Source organism: Sciurus carolinensis, chromosome 12, assembly GCF_902686445.1.
Source record: "Sciurus carolinensis chromosome 12, mSciCar1.2, whole genome shotgun sequence".
NCBI lineage: Eukaryota > Metazoa > Chordata > Mammalia > Rodentia > Sciuridae > Sciurus > Sciurus carolinensis.
In genome coordinates, this window is record NC_062224.1 from 48,295,789 (window position 1) to 48,319,932 (window position 24,144).

The 24,144-nt window shown below is 37.6% G+C and overlaps 1 protein-coding gene across 4 annotated transcripts in view; it reads left to right on the plus strand.

The window, feature by feature from the left end:
- Nucleotides 1–13,436: 13,436 nt before the first annotated feature.
- The window catches only part of Mpp7 (MAGUK p55 scaffold protein 7), a 222,879-nt gene continuing 212,171 nt past the window's right edge, over nt 13,437–24,144 (plus strand). For all 4 annotated transcript variants that reach the window (XM_047520687.1, XM_047520689.1, XM_047520690.1 and 1 more), the window contains exon 1: nt 13,437–13,634. The gene's annotated coding sequence lies outside the window, so the exon portion shown is untranslated. The remainder of the gene's footprint in view (nt 13,635–24,144) is intronic.

Sequence of the window (24,144 nt, forward strand, 5' to 3'; positions counted from 1 at the left end):
ACTTTGCTCTTAGAAGGAGGCAGAAATGCACAGCCCACACTGAAGGGGAGAGAGGTATGGTCCACCACCTCAAGGCTGGAATGTTTACATAGATTATTTAGAATTCTTTTGCATGGAAGATTTTGTTTCTTCTCCCTAATAAATATGTACATAATACATATGTATGTATTATATATGTGTGTCTATGTATATTTTAAAATTCATACTAACTTAAAGCAGTGCCTATAGCTTTTGGAAGCAAACACACACACACACACACACACACACACACACACACACAGACAAGCTCTTAAAAATGACTGAGTTCAGGAGATGTAAACTCAAATATCTACAGTGGCCAGGAGGACAGCAGGTTGGGCATGGTATATGGCAGACTGCAGAGCATACGCCAGTTTTGAAGCACCCACATCTCTGCTCCTGGCAAATGTTCCCACGTGGGAACACAGGTCAGCCCACCAGATCATCCTCTTCTGAGAAGGAGAAACTAGTAAGTTAAACTTTCACATGAAATCTGATTTCAAAATGTTGGTAACTGATTAGAATTTCTCCAAACTCCATGTTTGCTCAGTATAACTCCAGTTGGTGACTTCTTGGATAGATGAGTCACTGCTTATGTTATTACTAAGAAGACAACCTTAGAAAACAAAGTGAGGTAGCCAAGGCGACACTTCTACTAGTTCTAGTGTCTTGACTGGGATGCCATTTATAGACAGTTTTTACCTTTCTCAGAATCATCTTGTTCTAGATTTGCTATCTTTAATGAACATACGTGGATGATGAAACCTCTGCTATAATACCTCTTTCATCAAGTCTGCCATAATCCTAGCCAGGAACCATTTTCTTTAATTTCCTTTGTTTCCTGTTAGATACTACAGTTCATTTGCTTGTATAATCCTTATAGTACACTGGAGATGAATAGCAACTTGGGCAAATGACCAAATCAAAACTAATAGAGGCCATGAATTTTCTTTTGCCCTAAACAGTATGAGAAATAGGGCTGGGGTTGTGGCTCAGTGGTAGAGTGCTTGCCTAGCAGATGTGAGACACTGGGTTCCGTCCTCAGCACCACATAAAAATTAATAAGTAAAATAAAGGTATTATATTGATTTATAACTAAAAAAAATTTTAAAAAAAGCAATATGAGAAATAGAAAGTTTAGTGGTTCATTTTCAGAATATAGCATTTAGCCTTAATTGGAATGTACGATCCAATTGTAGCCATTTTAACTATAGCAATTCCCTTTGCTCACCCCAACTTTAAAGTTAGCCAATTGTGTAATTGTAACCAGAGTTCCTCCTATCAGGGCAAGGGGGAGAGCTGTGTTAGGGATAAAAGCAGGTTTACTGCCTGCCCAAGGGTACTTGCTAGTCAGGTTGGGTAGCAGACCCTTCTGGCAGAAGTGAGGTTTGCTTTGCCCACTCACTTCTGAGCATGTTTGATTTTTTTTGCGGCATTTTGATTTTTATTTCTAACAACATGTTTGTTTTCTTTTCCTTTAATCCAGTACCTGCCATGATGCCTGGCAATGGGTAGGCGCTTAATAAATATTTGTTGAATGAATGACAGTCATCAATGACTTAAGATGAAGTATCAACACATAATAATATCAGTGTAACCTAGGAAAAATCTAATAGTGCAGAAATAAATTTATTTGACATTATAAACAGCAAGGATGCTTTAGTTTAAAAAGCTATTATTCAGTTATTTACAGATCATAATGAGAACCTTAAATTTTGAATCTCATAAATCATTCTTCTCTGTGAGGACATTAACTTCTTTAGTCAACTCTTTAGCTATATCCTGTATGTCTTGCATTTTTAAGTTTCTTCCTATTTAATATGTCTCTGTACCTCTTTTTGGTTATATGGTGTCATTTTTTAAGACTCTTAGAATCTAAACTCATATGCATCAGAGACTTACCTACCTATCAGTTTCTTTGTTGCCTTCTCATATCATATACCAAGGAGAGGAAATATTTTGATGACAAAATAGGACACAGTTACAAGTTAAGAAAATAGAAGTGATTTAGCAAGAGTTCCATCTTGAAGAGTAACATCTTTGCTGGTGATGTAGTGTAAGCCCCAGAAACATTCACGTGTGGGTACTTTCTCATACCCCATCTCCTGCTGCGTGGTCATGGGTCTTTTGTTCCAGTTCCTTCATACTCCATACCTAATTCTCTCTGAACAAGGAGTTACTCAGTTTTCAAGGAGCTGAGAAGAGGAAGGTTCTGCTTTCCAGGTCAGCACAAATTAATTAATGATAGTGTAGAGTCGTTTCTGGGGTAACGTAAGTAGCACAAGAGTAACTCTGCCTGCCACACTCTCTTGGGAACCAGTGTGGTAAGTACAAAGATGACTGAGCTTAATTAAATATAGATTCCAAACGACTCCTCTTCTGTACTGCATACAATTTTTTTTCTCAACTTTTCTATCAGTGCCCTTCCTTCTGAATGTAAAATGTTTATCCCAATCATAGATATGACAAAGTAGAGATGTTCTTTCTTCTTTGACTTTCTTCCTACATGGTGAATATGGCTAACAAGTCACGAGAATAAATTTTTGCTATTGTGTATAAGTCATATTGATTTATAATTTTTTAAAAAAGATAATTGCAATTAAAAAATTATTTCAGACCCCAATTTCAAGCATTATAGGTATGAAGAGTGTTTAAAGAACACTTCAAACAACTTCACATTTATAGTTTTCCAGATAAGAGCAAGTAGAAAGATGGAGGTTTATTTACTTTAATATGAAAATCTAAGTGTTCTTTTGTTTGTGTATGCATGCACATGTGTGTGTACATATACACACCTATAGGTATATAATTCAATCAGATAGTGTCTTAGTTCATTTCTTGTTGTTTTATAAGGATATCTGAGACTGAGTAATTTATGAAAAACTGATCTCTTGCAGTTCTGGAGACTGGGATAGCAAGGTGCTGGCACCTGGTGAAGGCCTTCAAGTTGTCTTATAACATGGCAAAGGGCCATGGTGGGAGTACACAGGATAAAGCAAGAGGGAGGCAGCAAAGGAAAGTTGAGGAAATTGAACAGGCTTTTTTTTTTCTACTCCTGCCACTACAGCCTGATCTATTCATGAGTGCTGTGTCCTCAGGATCTATGCACCTTTTAAAGTCCCCACTTCCTACTATTATCACCATGCAAATAAAAGCCGACATGAGTTCTGGAGGGTACACTGAAGCCATAGCAGATAGGCATATCACTGGGCACATCTTCTTTGAATAGCCAAAGAATAACCTACAAACAGGCTGAGTCTCCTCAGGTTAGTATACCACATTTAAGCAATTAGCATCTTTATTGTGCTTTATCATCTCTGAAGTTCTTGGCTATTTTACTATAGTACATATGCTATAGTACTATGCTGCAGTCCACACATAAGTTTGTAGAGAGGAATTTATGGAGTCATTAGTAATCAAATTTCAGACACCCCACACACCACACTGCCTTCCCTCACTCTACTTCTCAGAGCTGGATGGCTCTCACCTTACGTACAGCAATAGTCCTTGAAGAGGCAGCCAATTACAAACTGTATGTGAAAGTCATATTTTTCCTTCTGTTTTTTGCAGTGCTGGGGATGGAACCCACATTCTTGTGCGAGTACTTTATCACTGAGCTATGTCCCGAGCTAGAGAAAGCAATCTTGAAGAATTGCCAAATAAACAAAAATGAATAGAATGGATCCCAGTCACTGCTAGTAGTTTCGATGAATGTTTCTTGCTCAGATAAAATTGGTGGATCAAAACTCTCCCATTTTAAAATGTGTTCCAAATTAATGAATCCAGTAAGTGCTCTTTGGGCATTTCCTATGTGTCAGACCTGTGAGGTAACTGGGGATAATGTGGTGAATAAGTCAGAAAAAGACATCATAGGGACATTTTTCCCCCCCATTTATATGTAAGACCAAGTCTGTATTTTTAGCTGACAGAGAGAAAAAACATTCTCCTAACTTAGAAACTTAGAATTTTGATAAGGGGTTTATCAGATTAGTGAGGAATAGAGTTTCTAACCTCATCCCAAATATACCTGATAGTATTCTACCATCTTTAGTAGGATTACTGATGTGATAACAGCTATGACTATACATTTGGGGAGAGAATAAGGAAAGGATTGTACCAGTATCTTATGGCTTACAGAATTTGAAAAAGTCCCTCGGGTAATTTTAATATTCTTGCAAAGTAACAGCATAAATAAATTACACTTAAACACAGAACCTGGGAGTAGTAACCTCTGCTGCAAAGACTGGGTCATTAATGATAAAGTCCAGAAGTCATACCCCACCAGAAAAAAGCCTACAGTGTAACTCAGTTGAGCTTATGAACTTATGACATAGAAGAGTGTGACAAGGACCCTTGTCAAACAAAGACTGAGTCCTTGTGGGATTTGGGGAGGGGGTGGAGTTCATGTAAAATTTTGAAGGTAAATCTTGAGATAGACTCAAAGCAGAACAAGACTATATAATTATTTTCTTTCCATTTAATAACATTTTTATTCACATGAGGTTTGGCCTCAAAGATAGATTCAGAGTACTATTTCCTTGGAAATAATAAAGTTAAGATAAATACAGAATACAAATTCTGGAACGGAAGGAAGATCTGCCCCTGGGCTGGAAATCAAGGTTGCTTCCCTGTGTCAAGAAACCCATAGGCAAGAGGGGTATGCCATTCTGGCTCACATTCAAACAGCAATGTGTCTGACACTATGATTTTAGAGAACAAGTTTTCTTTGCCCTATGCCCTTAACCAAAACTGTTTTACAGATTCATATTAGTATGACAAGATGGAAGTGAAGTTTTGACTGAGGCCTGGAAGAAATAATAGGTGTGAACTTCTAAAATAAGTTGCTGCAACAGGAAACAAATCTGCAAAGGAAATTTAGCACTTGGTAAATCTTAAAACCCCTTCACTCAAAATAGGATCATAAAAGGTGGAGGGTGGAGATTTGGAAAGGATCTATGGAGTTTTCTTTGAAGAAAGCAATGCTATGAGTCCCATAAGTTCTCCTTCAAGATCTTGTTCTTTTTTTTTTTTTTTCTAGGTTGAAATTTTTTTTATTTATTTTTTATTGTAAACAAATGGGATACATGTTGTTTTTCTGTTTGTACATGGCGTAAAAGCATACCATTTGTGTAATCATAAATTTACATAGGGTAATGTTGTTTGATTCATTCTGTTATTTTTTTCCCTTCCCCCCACCCCTCCCACTCCTCTTTTCCCTCTATACAGTCCTTCCTTCCTCCATTCTTGCCCCCCCTCCCTAACCCTAACTCTAACCCTAACACTAACCCCTCCCCACCCATTATGTGTCATTATCCACTTATTAGCGATATCATTCATCCTTTGGTTTTTTGAGATTGGCTTATCTCACTTAGCATGATATTCTCCAGTTTCATCCATTTGCCTGCAAATGCCATAATTTTATCATTCTTTATGGCTGAGTAATATTCCATTGTATATATACCACAGTTTCTTTATCCATTCATCAATTGAAGGACATCTAGGTTGGTTCCACAATCTGGCTATTGTGAACTGAGCAGCTATGAACATTGATGTGGCTGCATCACTGTAGTATGCTGATTTTAAGTCCTTTGGGTATAGCCAAGGAGTGGGATAGCTGGGTCAAATGGTGGTTCCATTCCAGGTTTTCTAAGGAATCTCCACACTGCTTTCCAGAGTGGCTGCACTAATTTGCAGCCCCACCAGCAATGAATGAGTATACCTTTCTCCCCACATCCTCACCAACACCTGTTGTTCCTTGTATTTTTGATAATCGCCATTCTAATTGGGGTGAGATGGAATCTTAGGGTGGTTTTGATTTGCATTTCTCTTATTACTAGAGATGGTGAACATTTTTCCATATGTTTGTTGATTGCTTGTACATCTTCTTCTGTGAAGTGTCTATTCATTTCCTTAGCCCATTTGTCGATTGGATTATTTGCATTCTTGGTGTAGAATTTTTTGAGTTCTTTATAGATTCTGGAGATTAGTGCTCTATCTGAAGTATGATTGGCAAAGATTTTCTCCCACTCTGTAGGCTCTTTCTTCGCATTGCTGATAGTTTCCTTTGCTGAGAGAAAGCTTTTTAGTTTGAATCTATCCCAGTTATTGATTCTTGCTTTTATTTCTTGTGCTATGGGAGTCCTGTTGAGGAAGTCTGGTCCTAAGCCGACATGTTGAAGCTCTGGACCTACTTTTCCTTATATAAAAAGAAGATCTGATTCCGAGATCCTTAATCCATTTTGAGTTTAGTTTCGTGCATGCTGAGAGATATGGGTTTAGTTTCATTCTGTTGCATATGGATTTCCAATTCTCCCAGCACCATTTGTTGAAGAGGCTATCTTTTCTCCATTGCATATTTTTGGCCCCTTTGTCTAGTATGAGAAAATTGTATTTATTTTGGTTGGTATCCGTGTCCTCTACTCTGTACCATTGATCTATCTGTCTATTTTGGTACCAATACCATGCTGTTTTTGTTACTATTGCTTTGTAGTAGAGTTGAAGATCTGGTATTGAGATACCCCCTGCTTCACTCTTTCTGCCAAGGATTGCTTTAGCTATTCTGGGTTTTTTATTCTTCCAGATGAATTTCATAATTGCTTCCTCTATTTCTGTAAGGTATATCATTGGGATTTTAATTGGAATTGCATTGAATCTGTATGGAACTTTTGGTAGTATGGCCATTTTGACAATATTAATTCTGCCTATCCAAGAACATGGGAGATCTTTCCATCTTCTAAGGTTTTCTTTAATTTCTTTCTTTAATGTTCTGTAGTTCTCATTGTAGAGGTCTTTCACCTCTTTTGTGAGATTGATTCCCAAGTATTTTATTTTTTTCAAAGCTATTGTGAATGGGGTAGTTTTCCTAATTTCTCTTTCTGAAGATTCATCACTTATGTATAAAAATGCCTTAGACTTACGTGCATTGATCTTATATCCCACTACTTTACTGAATTCACTAATGAGATCTAAAAGTTTTCTGGTGGAATTTCCTGGTTTCTCTAAGTATATAATCATATCATCAGCAAATAGGGATAGTTTGAGTTCTTCTTTTCCTATTCGTATCCCTTTAATTTCTTTGGTCTGTCTAATTGCTCTGGCTAGAGTTTCAAGGACGATATTGAAAAGAAGTGGTGAAAGAGGGCATCCCTGCCTTGTTCCAGTTTTTAGGGGGAATGCTTTCAGTTTTTCACCATTTAGAATGATATTAGCCATGGGCTTAGCATAGATGGCCTTTACAATGCTAAAGAATGTTCCCACTATCCCTATTTTTTCTAGTGTTTTGAGCATGAAGGGGTGCTGTATTTTATCAAATGCTTTTTCTGCATCTATTGAAATAATCATGTGATTCTTGACTTTAAGTCTATTGAGATGGTGAATGACATTTATTGATTTCCTGATGTTGAACCAACCTTGCATCCCTGGGATGAAACCCACTTGATCATGGTGCACTATCTTTTTAATATGTTTTTGTTTGCGATTTGCTAAAATTTTGTTGAGAATTTTTGCATCGATGTTCATTAAGGATATTGGTCTGAAATTTTCTTTCCTCAATGTGTCTCTGTCTGGTTTAGGTATTAGGGTAATATTGGCTTCATAGAATGAGTTTGGGAGAGTTCCCTCCTCTTCTATTTTATGGAATACTTTGAGAAGTATTGGAATGAGCTCTTCTTTAAAGGTTTTGTAGAACTCGGCTGAGAACCCATCTGGTCCTGGACTTTTCTTTGTTGGTAGGCTTTTGATGACTTCTTCTATTTCATTACTTGAAATTGGTCTATTTAAATTGTGTATGTCCTCCTCGTTCAGTTTAGGCAACTCATATGTCTCTAGAAACCTGTTGATGTCTTCGAAATTTTCTATTTTGTTGGAGTATAGATTTTCATAATAGCTTCTAATTATGTTTTGTATTTCAATTGTGTCTGTTGTGATATTTCCTTATTCATTCCGAATTTTAGTGATTTGGGTTTTCTCTCGTCTTCTCTTTGTTAGTGTGGCTAAAGGTTTATCAATTTTGTTTATTTTTTCGAAGAACCAACTATTTATTTTGTCAATTTTTTGTATTGTTTCTTTTGTTTCAATTTCGTTAATTTCAGCTCTAAGTTTAACTATTTCCTGTCTTCTACTACTTTTGGTGTTGGTCTGTTCTTCTTTTTCTAGGGCTTTGAGCTGTAGTGTTAGGTCATTGATTTGTTGAGTTTTACTTCTTTTATTAAATGCGCTCTATGAAATAAATTTTCCTCTAAGTACTGCTTTCATAGTGTCCCAGAGATGTTGATATGATGTTTCTTTGTTCTCATTTACCTCTAAGAATTTTTTAATTTCCTTCCTAATATCTTCTGTTATCCATTCATCATATAATAGCATATTGTTTAATCTCCAGGTGTTGGAGTAGTTTCTGTTTTTTACTCTTTCATTTATTTCTAACCTCAATCCATTATGATCTGATAGAATACAAGGTAGTGCCTCTATCTTCTTGTATTTGCTGACATTAGCTTTGTGGCATAATATATGGTCTATTTTAGAGAAGGATCCATATGCTGCTGAGAAGAAAGTGTATTCGCTCTTGGTTGGATGGTATATTCTATAAATGTCTGTTAAGTTTAAATTATTGATTGTGTTATTGAGATCTATGGTTTCTTTGTTCAATTTTTGTTTGGAAGATCTGTCCAGTGGTGAGAGAGGCGTGTTACAATCACCTATTATTATTGTGTTATGGTCTGTTTGGTTCCTAAAATTGAGAAGGTTTTGTTTGACATACATGGATGAGCCATTGTTTGGGGCATAGATGTTTATGATTGTTATATCTTGCTGATTTATGCTTCCCTTAAGCAGTATGAAATGTCCTTCTTTATCCCTTCTGACTAACATTGGCTTGAAGTCCACATTATCTGAAATGAGGATGGATACTCCAGCTTTTTTGCTGAGTCCATGTGCATGGTATGTTTTTCCCCATCCTTTCACCTTTAGTCTATGGGTATCTCTTTCTATGAGGTGAGTCTCTTGCAGGCAACATATTGTTGGATCTTTCTTTTTAATCCAATCTGCCTGTCTATGTCTTTTGATTGATGAATTCATGCCATTAACATTCAGGGTTATTATTGAGATATGATTTCATTCCTGGTCATTTGGTTCATATTTAAAATTTTATTTATCTATTTATTTATTTTTTGACACAACTTGGTTCCTCTTTATTTGAGAGTTCCTTTAGGATAGCTCCTCCCTTTGCTGATTTGCTTCTTTGTTTTTCATCTCTTCCTCATGGAATATTTTGCTGAGAATGTTCTGTAATGCTGGCTTTCTTTTTGTATATTCTTTTAGCTTTTGTTTATCATGGAAGGATTTTATTTCATCATGAAATCTGAAGGTAAGTTTTGCTGTGTATAAGATTCTTGGTTGGCATTCATTTTCTTTTAGGGCTTGAAAAATGTTATTCCAGGCCCTTCTAGCTTTTAATGTCTGGATTGAAAAATCTGCTGATATCCGTATTGGTTTCTCCCTGAATGTAATTTGGTTCTTTTCTCTCACAGCCTTTAAAATTCTGCAAGATCTCGTTCTTAAACTCACCACAGGTGGGTGTCAGTAGGACCACCAGGGCAACTTGACTGATGTCCTCTACTATTTGGAGCTACTGACATAGACCTGAAAAATCTCAAGTTGAGAGGCTGAAGGGATTGGTTTGAGGCAGTGGGGGTGGGGTGGAGTGGGTAGAATGGAAGAGAAAGAATGCTGAAAATGGCTCTGTCCTGGTGTAGCTGCTGGTCCACATCCGCGGATGGGGGTAAAGTATGTCTGAGTGTTTTTTGAGGACCAGATGAGAGCCATTCATTAGAGAGAGCTGGGCTGGAGGAGATGTTTAAATCCCGCCCAAGAAGAACACCTGGAGAGGCCAGGGGAACATTCCTTCCCTCCTCTTCAATAGGAGAATCTATAGGACGAGGTCTGCAGGGAACCAGTAACTAAGGAGGAAGAGGTATCCAGGGAAAATTGCATGGCCCAGATTCTGAGAGGTGCAGACAGATGTTTCAAGTGCAGGTCAAGTTTCAAGTGCAGAACACCCAGAAATACCCAAGAGGGAAAAACTATAAGCTTTAGCCTTTGGCCAGGCTCAGAGAAAACCCTCCTGGCAACAGTACTAGTTAAGCACAAACATGCTAGTCCAGGATTCTTCCTGCTTCTCACATTATGAATTGGAAGAAGGGCTTATGGGATAAAGACATGGAGTCCTTTCCCCTCTCAAGGAGTACAGGACCTGTCAGCATTGATCCTAGTTGGGAAGTGGAAGAAAGGCTTACCTTTGGATGAAGCTTGAAGTGTTCATCAAAATGTTTGCACTGAGATTTAAATTCCTGAATTGAAATTGTATTTTGGGGCTTAAGTTGGCCAAAGGATTTTTAATACGTAATAGCATCAGAAAAGTTATGGGATTGCCCCAGGGCAGGGATCGTTCTCCTCCCACTGACTCTTTATTCATAGGATATTGGCAGACAAAGGTTGGCCTCCTGCCTCCCTCCATTCCGCCAGTTCTGGGTGTTCTACATACCTATCTCACTGCGCTGGCAACAGTGGGTTTATTTATTGACATTTACCAACCAGGCAAGTGCTTTTGCTTTTTAAATAAACTGAGGTTATATAGGCATATTTCAGACAGGAAATGGAAAATTAGTAGAAGACCTAAAAAGGGAATGGCAACTTGAAACTAGAAGAGACAAGGAGGGTACTGAGTGCCTAGGATCCAACTAAAGTAGAATTTCTAGAGACAGCTGGTCTCTTCAAGATTGTGTGCCTATAGCACCCTTAATTTCTTCATCATCTGCGTAGTAATAGTTTGTCTAAAGATGCAGATTCTGTGTCCTGTTCATTGTTATATCCCCAGACCTAATCTGTCCTTGGCAAATAGTAACTTCTTCATAGACCTGTGCCTGATGGACTGACTGAATGAATGAATGCCCATTTCTTTCATTACTTTGAAAAAGAAAAGAAATAACAAAATATGATTGCACTTCAACATTAGAAGTGTAATGTCATACCTGTCAGGAATCCTTGTAATAAAACACAGAGTTCTTATCACTGTCTTCAAGGGTCCCTCCTTCCTCTCTGACCTGACTAATACCACTCCTTTTGTAGGCCAGTCTGCCCACACTAGCTTTCTCCCTTACATCCGTTTTCTTCAGGGCCTTTGCCCTTACTGTTTACTCTCTCCTGGTGTTTCCTCACTTAGGTAGCAGCTCAAATCTTAGAATTTCTCCTCAAAGCATTTCAACATTCTGTGTCCATCCATGCTAAGCAAGTTTGTGATGCAGGGAAAGTAGATTTATTTACTATTTTTGAGACAGGGTCTTCTTGTTCAAGTTGTTCTCAAACTCCTGGGCTCAAGCAATCCACCTTCCTCAGGCTCCTAAGTATCAGGAACTACAGGCATGTGTCATACCTGGAAAGTTATTCCTTTTCCCAAATAAACTATCTCCTGGTCACTTTTTCATTTTCTTCTTCATCCCTGAACCACTCTGCAAGTTGACCTGTTACTAGTTCATTATCTATCTTCTTGTACTGATGAGAATAGCTTCAAGTCTGTCTAGTGCAAGGCTACATTCTGAGTGTATAGCATTAGAGAATTAATATCGATTATAAGCTTAATGAGTCAATGGATAAAAGAATCATCTTAGACACATTATTTAATCTCAATTAAAGAAATTTAGTGGTGGAATTTCAGGTATTATCATAGAAAAGATTTTTGGATTGTGTTCTTCCTTTTCTGCTCATACTAGGCAACACTAAGTTCCCCTTTTTTTCTTAGATGATTTAAAATTAAGTAGAGCTGAACACTAAATTACTTGCCCCAAGCACTTACTTTCAGGACATGTATTTTCAGACTATTGTTTAGGATTCCATTTATTTCAAAGGTTCTGTCAAAACCCTTTGTTAGGAAATGTGGTTACTTTGTCCTCCAAAGACAAAGTTTATTCTTAGGAAGAGAGAAAAAAGGATTGTCCTGCTCTTTGAATTAGCTTTTTTGTCCTTGCTTCTTTTCAAGTTTATGTTTACCTTAACATTCCTTTCCTTTGCTAGGTCTGATTTTTGTCAATCTCCATTTTTTTTTTTTCACTGTTATATACTTCATGAAGTTTTGGAGGATGTAAGTGCTTAATTTCACACAGCTTGCTTTAGAACTTCGGGGGAATGACAAGAAGAACAAAGAATGATATGGCAGCCAGAGAGAATTGTGCTAGAGTGGTCTTTAGGTGAGATATACTACACCCACTTCTAAATTGACCAAGATGACACCCTGCCTGACTGAAGTGGTCTGAGAACTCAGATTATTTGAACTATGGGTCACAGGTGATCCTTATCTCAATTCCCTCCTTCTCTCAGATTTTAATTTTCAAAGACTGACACACTGTGAAGTACTGTCACATTCTTTTCTCTCCCTTCATTAGCTGAGCTTTCCAGTTTGTATCTGAATTTCTTTCTGTAGTCTTTTTTGTACTTTGGATTCCAAATTCTTCCTATGAAGGTGTTTTTCTATAATAAAGCTGTGTACAGTGTAGTGCTAATCTACGTTATGTGCTGCAAAAATAGTGGTTACCCAGGAAAGAAATGAAGGCGCCTGTCATGTTTGCAAAGTTTTTTAAGAGCTGAAGTGGGCTGTACCAGTTCATATTTTTTGATGGTCCTCGAATTTTAAGTGTATTTACTGTACTTTCTTCTGCTGTAGATGAATCAGTTCCCTGCTTATCCTCAAAGTTTATTTTTACCTTTCTCTACATTTTACTCATTTTTCTATTCTTACAAATTTCCCCCTAATGATGAAAGTAACACACTATAAAATACGAAAAGCAGGAAGAAAAAGTCATATATTATCTAAAAGGTGAACACAGTTTGTCTTTTCTTCGCATGTGACAATATCCACCAGAATCTTATGCATTTTTTTTTTTTAGCAAAACCAACAGACCTAAGTTCACGTGATGTTTAAAATAGTTGTTATTCATCAAGTTCACACAAAACTTAAAGAATTGCCTGGAGATAAGAAAACTCGTATCCGGTAAATGAACCTGGGCATCCGGGGTTTTCTTCAGAGAGGCTGTTTGTTCCTCAAACACACCCCATTCTGCAGCCACCTGGGACTGAGGAACCAAGGGCAAGAGAACCAGGCGCTCGGCGCTAGGCTTGCGAAGGTTGCGGGTAAGAGGAGGAGCTACAGAGCTGTCACCAATCAGGGCTACGCTTTGTTTTCCCTTACCGACCAATGAGGCAGTGCTTCTGGAAAGGCTGTCCTCAAGTTTGAGACTCCCACTACTTTCGCAGCCTATTAGCAGGCACCTCTTACAAAGCGTCCGCGGAGCTCACGCCCAGCAGGCGGTGCGGCCCCGCCCTTCCCCCCGCCCCTCGCCCGTGTCTCCACCCCTCCGAGGGAGGGGGCCGGGTCGGTTACTCGCCGGGCTGGAGGTGGGGGCCGGTCTCCCACTGGGTTGGTGCGTTTTGCGTTCACCGCTCCGGAGCCGAGCCCGCTGGCTCCTGTTGGTCCTTTGCAGCTGCTCTGGTGGCTGCCTACTTACCCCCGGGCCCCAGGCTGCAGGGGCAAGAGCCAGCGCGCCTCCCTAGGACCACGGCTACCAGAGCAGGTAATGGGGCGCCGGGACTGCAGCGCCAGTCCGAATACCCTGCTTAGTGCTGGCGGCGGGGTCTGTTTTCCTTGCTGCTCTGGACGCCGGCGACCGGGCGGGGGCAGTGGTCACCCGGAGCCTCCAGCGGCCTCAGCCCCTAGCCCGCCGCGGCGTGGGCGGCGGCACCTTGCGGGGAGGTGGGGGCGGGGCCGGGCGCGGGGGTGTGGGGGGCCGCCGCGGGCGGGACTTTGGGGACCCTGCGGGACCCGGGTGGGGCGGCGGGCGATGGGAGGGCGGGAAGACGTGCAGGTGGAGGGGAATTGCAGAGTTGAGTCAGGCTCCTGAGAAGGATCTACTGATAAGTAAACGGATAAGAGAGGTAGGTGTGTGAGTGTGTGTGTGTGTGTGTGTGTGTGTGTGTGTTGTGTTTTTCCGCTAGTAAGGCGTCTTTGCTGTGGTCGGGTTGATTACATTTTCTGGAGACAGGGTCTTGGTAGTGCGATGCACACGTTAACGATATTTACACATTTATTATTTTTAGAATTAAAAGTAGCCTTTAACGTGAACTTGTTTGGAGGCTTTTCCTTAAATGACAAGTAGACCCAGCAGTGTGACTCAACCTTTGTCTGGACTGAAGTGGGGAAAGGTGAGAGAGGAACGAGGGGGAGTAATGTTCATAAGAAATGCCTGTGCAGGTTTGAAAGGATTGTGGGGGTGGGACCTTGTTGCTGTCACTCTGCGGTGAGTAGGAGTAGAATTGTGATTTGGTTTTTTTTTTGTTATTGTTGTTGTTTTGTTTTGCTTTTTATGATTTTAAATAACAGTTAATTTTTAAAAAGCTTCTCCTGAAGCAGTCACTGGACTTTAGGCTTCAAGGGATGCACCTGCTACCCATGTGGTACTACTTTGCAGACAAGCCCTAGGCAATTCAGTGCGTGATTTGATGTATTTATAAAACAGTACTTTGGATTGCTGTTACTTTTTTTTTTTTTTTTTTCTGCTTGGTACACCATTTATTCACAAATGAAATGATAAAGGTCATCGAACTTTAGTAATAATGGCACAGTGATAACTCTTGAAGAGCATTTTCTCTGTCCAGGTTCACTAAGGTTTTACAAAACAGTATTTCCATTTAGATCTATTGGTCTGAGAAGTTCATATCCTCTGCCGATTTTAGTATGTCATCCTCCTACACAATACTGAAGTAGGCTGTGCATAGCATGCCCATTTTTAAGGCACATAAACTGAGAGCTGCAGAGGTGACAGGAATCTACCCTAGTCACTTGACTTCTAGGTTTTTTAAAATTTTTAATTTTTTTGTTTATTTTTGCAGTACTGTGGATCGAACTTCAGGGCACTGCACTTGCTAAGCAAGCACTCTGCCACTGAGCTACATTTCCAGCCCCAAAATTTTATACCTAGATTTAAATCCGAGATCTGGATAAGGTTTTTTCCATCAAGCCAGCTTCTGCTTACTGATTTGATCACATGTACAGGAGTCAAATACCAAGATGGTTATTTCCAAGTAAAAGAAATTGTTTATTAGCTTTCTTTTTCATTTTTCTTTTTCCTTCAAAGTTGCTAATATAGTTTGAATTTTGCCCAAAGATAATTTTCCACACAGGCAAAACAAAAATAAAAACTGGTAGTGCTATGAGAATCTCTATTTTAAAATTTGGGGGGCTTTCCATATATGGAACCTTGTTTATGTTTTCTTCTCTAACTTAGCAGTGATTTCAGGACAATTATTTCAGAATTGACTTGAAATAATTTGCATAAAGGCAAATCCAAATGAAGTGTGATGTATTTTTGATTATGACTTTAGGGAAATCTTTAGATTTATAGAAAGGTTGAAAATGTAATGAAAATTTCTTAATTAGAATAACTCATGCAAGAAAGTTGAAGGTCAGCATGGAGCAGGTTTTGCTGGGTAGTTGGGAGTAACCGCTGTTGATGTCAAGGCTTAAGGAACTCTAGAGAGTTGTAAAGTTTGTTAAGTGTATTTTGCAGGGCAATGTGGAAATGTTTTATGAATTAATGAATGGGACTCTTTGAATCATAAAGTAATCCTTTGTGGCTAATGTATGTTACAGGTCTATTTTGACATAACTTTTTTTGTGTAATATTCAAGACACAAGGCTTGTCAGTTTGCCCTGCACTAATTTATTTATTTTTGCTTTAGTACCTTTATTTAACTTTTACTCTCCTGTTAACTTAGTTTCTAGCACTGAAGCAAAAATTTCCATAAGGAAACCTTTCATCATCTGTTAATTTGTAAGGATGAGTCCTTTCTTTTGAGGAGCCCAGACCTCCTGCAGTGTGGGAAATTGGAAAGAGATTTTAGCTGTTTGTAAAGTATTTGCCTGAATTCATAGCTGAGTTTCTCCTTCCAACCTATATGGTTTTCTAGGTTTCTGTGATTTTTTTCTTTAAAAAAAAAAATTAATTACATTACATTTACATTACATGACTTCCACTAGATGGTGCACTGAATGCTGCTTATTGGTGATTTCAAGCCGATTTTAAATTTATTATTATAAACATTTCAATGACAAAAATGTTCTGCAGCTGTTTCTATTGTAGCAATGAATGACTTAAATTTTATTAAATAATGTTATTTGGATGGATAGGGTAGCTTAATTTAAAGGGAAGGAAATTGCTAGTAATTTCATAAATAACCTCTACTCTAAAGCATTTTGGTTGTTCTTGTGGTCAGGGACCCAGACCAGAATGTAGATTTATTGGTCCTTATTTATGTATACTTGAACTTTTTACAAAATGCTTTGTGTTTTGTTGAAATCTTATATAATTTTGTACTGAGTTATTTGAGCAAAGCCTTGTGCTTTTCTTTTCTTTAGATTTCTAATTCTTTAAAAGAAGTGGTGAATGGTGTGTGTAATAAGATTATTCACTATAAACAGCTGCTTAAGTAAAAGAAAATTTTTTGTAGGCATGTGAAATGTTTTTTTTTCTTGAATACTCAATAAAGCTTTGTTCTTTTAGGAGAATATTTGCTGGCTTTACGTAAGGAAGAGGGGAGTGAGTATTCTTTTCACTCTGGTAGGTACTATTAGTTGGGCTTGTTACTGATCAGGTTGCTTCTTATGGATGGTTACAGAAAGAAGATGAGAAAACACAACTGTTGCTTTGATAAAAGCAATACTTATTTTAGGTACAGGAATGGTTAAAGTTCTTGGAGAACCTGGGATGACTGCATTTTGCAAGATACTTTGAAGGAATCACTGGGCTTTTAAAATGCAAGATAGGAATTTAAATGAGAAGGTCTTTAGGTGGCTGGTGTGTTTATTTCAGTTCCACTGTGCTGTGGATGGGAAAGAGAGCAATGATAACTTGTCTTGGAACCACATCTTGTTCTCAGGGGAGTGATGGTGATTTGGAAGGAAGGAAATAAATAGGGTTCATCCTTTCTGGTAAGATAGTTCTTTGGCAGTGCTGCTAACCCTTGGATGAGTGTGGGCTTGGGAAGGTGGGTCCTTGTGAGTGACCAGGCAGTTCAAAGTTGTCCTGGTGTAGGCTTCCCAGGGTTCTCTTTGTCTTTAAAGAAACTTAATCATGTCAGTGAGCATTTAAAGTCAGATTTATAGCTCGCTTGTGGTTTAGACTTGGGCTAGGTACTCTTTAGTCTTCCAGTTGATGCTTTCAGTTTTTGAAATAAATAGAATCCTGAACTTTATAAAATTAATGAATGAAGTATACAAGTGAATAGCTTCAGAGAGTTATTTACCTTATGATAAGTTCCCAAATTATCTTGGGTGCTTGAATATACTTATTTCTCACTCTCTTCCATTGCTCAAATTGAGGACATGGGTTGGGGATAAAGAGTCTTCTTGGTCTTGATATAACTTTGAAAAGAGAAGGGTCAGGGAGGATGTTGTTAGGGGCAGGTGTAATAAAGGGCAGGGATCATGTTAGTGGCTGCTGTGTAATTAGGTGTTGACTGGCTTTACTCATTATTAAAAAATTCTCATGGAAAGAGTTCTATCTGTGTACTTAAGTAATTTGAATCTTGAGAATCAAATATTTCTGAAGGCTGTAATTTCTTTTTTTGGCAATTGAAAGTTTGTTGAACTGATGTTGTAAAAATTTGGAGTTGAGCCCAGGATAAAAAGGATTATGGAGTTATTGCTCAAGATTTATCAAACTTCTACTGCCCAAATTCAAAATATATTTTTTCTTCCTATTATGGCCTCTGATTTTTTTGGAGTTCTTGTGGACTTCTGTGCTCCTTGCCTATTTTGCATTCCGCTCAGTTCCTGGTATGGACCATTAGAGTTATACATTCATTCCTTGGTATCCCTCAGGGATCTGGTTTCAGGACCCCCTTGTGGCTACAGATCTGAGGATGGATGTTCAAGTTCCTTATATAAAATGGCACAGGATTTGCATATAACCTACACATGTCCTCTCATAAAATCATCTCTAGATTACTTTATCATGTCTAGTACATTGTAAATGCTTTTTAAATAGTTGTTATACTGTATTGTTTAGAGAGTAATAAGAAAAAGTCTGTATGTTCAGTATAGACACAATTTTTTTTCCTTAGTATTTTTGACCCACACTTGGTTGATTTCCTGGATTTGGAACCTATGGATTCAGAGGGTCCACTGTACTTTTTTAATGTGGCATAATCAGGGTACAGATTAGGTATTTTGCCAGTTTTGGGAAAGAGTGTATGTCCTCTGGACGGTGAGGAAATGAATTAACATGGTTTTGATTTTTATTCATTTAAAATAGAAAAAAAAACCTCTAAATTTTGGAGTTTTCAAAATGGTAGTCATTTCACCTTTAACATTAAACCAGCATAAAAAAATATAGACAAGTGATTCTCAAAGTTTAGCTTGCTTTCAAATCACCTGGAGGGCTTAGTAAAATGTAGGTTGCTGCCCTCTATCCTGGAGTATCTGATTTAGTAGGTCTGGGCTCATTGCATTTCTGATTAGTTCCAGCGTAATGGTGATGCTGTTGGTTCAGGGACCACACTTTGAAAATCATCGAATAGATTCTAGATGGAATAGAACGGTGTAATTGCTGGCATAGGTTTTGAAGTTTGAAAGATGAGTTGAATTTCTGTCCAGTCACTTACTAGATCTTTGACTTCAGGCAATTTTCTGAACTTCTCCTTTTCATTTCTAAGGTGAAAATAATATAGTATTATGTTGTTAATATTAAATGAACTTATGGGTATAGAAACAGAACAGTTTGCAAAACATGTAATAAATGTTGACTTTTAAGAATAAAAATCAGTGTTTGAAATAAGGAGAATCCTGAATCTTAGGAAATTGAAGGAAGATCCTTAAAGACAGAAATTTTATATTTATCCTCATTTCCTGGCATTATACTGAGAAAATAATTAGCACTCAATTACTATTTATGATTGTGGATCCTAATAAATTTTTAGAAACATTTGTTTACACATGTAGATATGCATATTTCTGGTTGCTGCCTCCCATCCCCACCATTGAATTCTTTGGTTTTGAAAATGTGTTGGACTCTAACAATAGTTCTTGTAGTCCACACTTTATGTAATAGCATTTCTCAAGGTTATTCAATTACTGAAAGTATCTGAAAGTCATCTTCAGAACACAGCCTCACCTGTAGTACTCTGGTGACTTTGACCTTGAAGGTATTTCTTGGCGCTCTCTTCCCCATTTGCTGGGTGCCTTTCTTTCTGCAGTTCTCTTAGTGTCCTTCCCCTTTTTTGATGATCTACCAAAAAGTAGAACCCCTTTCTCCATTATTCTGGCTCAGTCATTTGCTTTATTTCCTGTTTGGCAGTTACCATACTTAAAATTTTTATTGTTTCCTTCATCAGAATGTAAACTCTCTGAGGGCAAGGACATGATGTTTTCTACTGGGACCCCAAAACAGGGCATAATGTTTGGTATATGGTGACTTCATATCTATTGGCTCAATGAAGGAATGTATGGCATGGAGACCACTCCTTACATCTTTTCCCAAATCAGGTGCTCAGTTCATGGCTCACTATCATTTTTGGTCCATGCAGAGTCTCCATTTCATTTATTATTTTTAGTTTTTAAAATTTTTACATATTTTTACAGGATGCATTCTGATTTGTTTCTATTTCATTTATTGTATTTCCCCTTCTTCACCCATCCCCATTCATGTGTCTCTTATCCCTGTAAAGACTCTCTTTCAAGCATATGCCCGGTTTCATGAAGTGCTGCTAGTTTATTATCTAGGATAGCTGTGTGGTTTACACTCTCACCAGCTGTTGTTGCCCACATTTTTGCTGGCACTACTTATTTTCTGACTTTGTATTTTTTTTTTTTTCCGATCTGTTGCAACAGGTGGAGAAATCTAGGCCCAAAGTAATATGTTATTGTTCTCATTTATGATTCTTTGGTTACTAGACAGCTGAGTATCCTGTTGAATGTTTACTAACTGTGTGAGTTTCCCTTTCTGTGTTTGGGCATTTTATAGCTTTGTCTTCTTTCATATTAGGTTTTCCTATCTTTTCCTTTCTCTGCCTCTATGCCCTAATTTATAGGTTTTTTTTTTTTTTTTTTTTTTTTTTTTTTTTAGAGTGTTTGTATTGTAGAATAATTTTTTACTGGATTTTAAATAATGCATATATCTCTATTTCAGTCTCTAGCACTGGGAAAAAAAAATCTGTTTTATACCTGTCAGTTTTTTCTTTGAAATCCTGTTTTAAACGGAATCTTTAATTTTGTTATGATCCATCCATTTTCTCACCTTCTGGGTCTTGTTTAGAAAATATTTTTCCATTCCTGGTTGATAAAGGTTTGTTTCTACATTTTTATTTATTTATTTTATGGAAAGCTATTCTCCCAATCTCATTTACTAAACGATTTAGAGGACTGGCCTGGGATGCTACCTCTACTGTAGATCCAGGAGCATGCACCTCACACCCACCTACTCAGTCACCCCCACCTAAATCTATTTTTAGGTGCCCTGCACTGTTCTGATTAATTTGTTCCTGTTCTAATTCCACAGTGGTTTTGTTTTTATTTTTACTGCTACAATTTTTTTATATGTATATCGATATAGAGAGATGAGTCTCTCCTGCATCCTCTTTTCTAGGAAAGTGCTTATAACATTTTTTGGTAATTATGTCTTCTCAGATTATCAGATACTTACACAGACACATTACTTTTTAAATTTTTTAGACTCGATACCTAATACGTTCTTAATAGATGGTGACTTAATTTTGTAGATCCTAAGTATTTTTGCAGTTTAAGTTCCCTGAGGTTGATTTGTTAATAGGTCTTAAGTATTTCTCCAAATATCATATATTTGGCTAATGTTTTGCTTTAGGCAAGAATTCCCAATTGGAATGAACTAGGTTTTATTGTTTTCATGGCTAATCTGAGTCCCTAGTTAATGATTCTTGCTAAGTCATTCAGTCCAAAGGAGCTAGGTTTCCTGGTCTTCGAAGTATTAGTTCTTTTATCAGTTCCTACATTGGATTTACCTGAGAGTCTGTTTTATCTACATCAAACAGGTCTAACATTTGTTGGTATATGTTAATTAGAGGTATGTAATGTTTATATATACAGTTCATTACAATTTTACTACTTAAAAAATTTAGAAATAACCTAAATACACAATATAGGCATTTATTATTCTTGTTTATGGGAATTGTTAGTATAAAGCAGGCAAGAGATTACAAAATCCTCTAATCAGAGTCATTCTAATTTAGTAATAGGGAATAAACTTATGGTCATGAAAAATTCTGTAAATTGTCCATGTACCATTCATGTCCATATTCAAATAAAAACAGTTCAAATAACAATGGTAGTGGGAATTAAGATTATAGGTGAGTTACTTCTTTGCTGTTTTTGTTTTCCTAAAATTTTATAATAGCATATAAATACTACAAATACAGTGATTAAAAACAACTGCATAATAATCTGGGGTGGGAAGGTGGAGGAGTTATAGAAATTGAAATAAAATTGACCATGTGTTGAAGATGAATGATGGTATATTGAGACTCATTCTATTATACTCTTCTCTCCACTCTAGTATGTGCTTGAATATTCCCTAATAAAAAGGAAAAGGAAAAAGACTATAGAATTTTTCAGTGGGGCCATTTACAGAATATAGGACATAATCCCAGGCAGACTTTTTTTATTGCTCCATGGGACACTTCATGTATCTTATCTGTCAATAGTAGCCTTAGAAATGGTTTCGCCTTACTGGGCAGCATTAAATAATTAAGTTGCCCTTGCCCCTAAAACCTTTTCTCCACACAACATTGGAGGTAGACTTAGTTGGGTCACGTCACTCATCTGCTCTGAACCTTGCAGCAGCTGGCTATTTGCAAAGCCTCTGCAATAATTACTCATCTTACATTCTGTGTTCCTGATTGGAAGATCTTGTCCATACATCTCATTAAACGCTGGGAAAAATGTTTGAAAATTGAGGCTGCCATACTTCAACCCTTGAGGCTTAAGTGCCTTTTTTTTTAAACCTGGTCCTGAGGAGTTTACCAGCCTGGTATAAAAGGCAAGAGATCAATTTTGCTGTAACTCTTAAGTATTTTTTTGAGTTAGCTAGAGAAAAAAGAACACAGGGAACAGTTTACTTCTGGCTTTCTTAATCCACCAGAATGGACGGAGGCACTTGAACTAAGAGGGAGTAAGTGCTGCCCAACCCCCCCCCCCCCCAGGTCTCCTAACCTCCCATTTGTGGCTTAATAAAAAATTTGCTCCGAAGACCCTTTCTCGGTGATGGCTGTGGCTGATGATGAATGTTCTTGGTCTGTCAATGGACTCCTGCTGGACTCTCAACTTGTAGTGTTCCTTTCAAAGAAGAAATGGAGTCTGAGCTCTGCATGGTGGTGCATGCCTATAATCCCAACTACTAGAGAGGCTGAGGCAGAAGGATCACAAATTTGAGACCAGTCTAGGCAATTTAGGGAGACCTTATCTCAGAATAAAAATAAAAACAAGGACTATGATGGACCTCAGAGATAGAGTGCTTACCTAACATGTGCTAGGCCATGGATTCAATCCCAAGTATAGGAAAACAAAAAACAAAGTGAAAATAAGCTCATTTGAACAAGCACATCCTTGACCTTGGCTTTATTACCTTGGAACCCCAGGTTTCAAACTTGTGGTTCCACTTCATGCTTTTAAAAGTAGGATCTATCTCAAGGATCGTTAAAAAATATCGGTCAGTATTTACCATATTAGAAATTTAAACAGGAAATTTTAGGGTGTTTATTAAATAATTAAAAATAAAAACCCCATTGCACATTCACATAAATAACATGTCTATGAAAAATAAACTTTGTGAAGAGAATTTAGTGAGAAGAGTGTCATTCATCATATTTTTGTAGCTCCTTTTTTAATGTCTGACTTAGTACAAGGAGATATTCTCATGTTTGCCTCTGCATTCAATCTATCACTATTTGGTTGCAGTATATGAAGGAAATTCATTCTCAGACAAACCTGCAGTTGGAAAAGGGAGGAGTATTTTAATAGTTGTTTCAGGTAAGTATGAATATTTTCTTAATTATAGTCTCTTAATAATTATATTACATTTGCAAATGTCATTTGCAAAATTCTAATAATTGTTTCTTAAAGTTTAATTGCAGTTTGGAATCTGAAGCAGTATCAGTAAACTCTTCTCACTATGTTACATTTAAATTGATTGGTTTTGCTTGCACTTTGAATCTCTTTACCCCTGGATGATTTGGAAACTATGATTTATTCCCCAAATGTTAGCACATTTTACGATGCCATTAAAAAAAAAACACATTTGTTAAAATCTGGTTCCATCAGAAGAGTACCCCCCTCAGTTTTATTGAGATACAGTTGGTATAATAAAAACTGCACGTAGTTAATGTATTCAGTTTGATGAATTTGACAGATGAGTTTTATAAAAAAACTTTTTAGATGTTGACAGACTTTATTTTATTCATTTCTTTATATGTGGTGCTGAGACTTGAACCCAGTGCCTCACACATGTGAGGCAAGTGCTCTGCCACTGATCCACAACCCCAACCCTTGACAAATGTTTATATTCATAAATATGTCTATCACCTTCTCCCCATTTTTGGTATCAGAAAAAACATGTAACTTGAGATCTGTCCTCGCAACCATTTTTTTTTTTTTCCGTACCAGGGAGTGAACTGAGGGGCGCTTAACCACTGAGCCACATCCCCATTGTTTTGGGGATGGGGTCTCTTAAGTTGCTTAGGACCTTGCTAGGTAGCTGAGGCTGGCTTTGAACTTGTGATCCTCCTGCCTCAGCTCCAGCCACTGGGATTACAGATGTGTGGCACCTTGCCCTGCTCAACCAATTTTTAAGTACTTAGTACCTTATTGTTAACTATGTAAATATTGGGAAAGCAGTCACATTCTTGGTGACAGATATGATTTTTCCAAAACTCTGGTATGCAGTTGAAAGTTCAGATTTTATCATCGGCAACAAATATGTTAATAATTTTCCTTGGAGGAAGAGGCTTACTTCATTCATTTTTGACAAAATGACTGCCATAGTTTATCTTGCAGTTATTTCC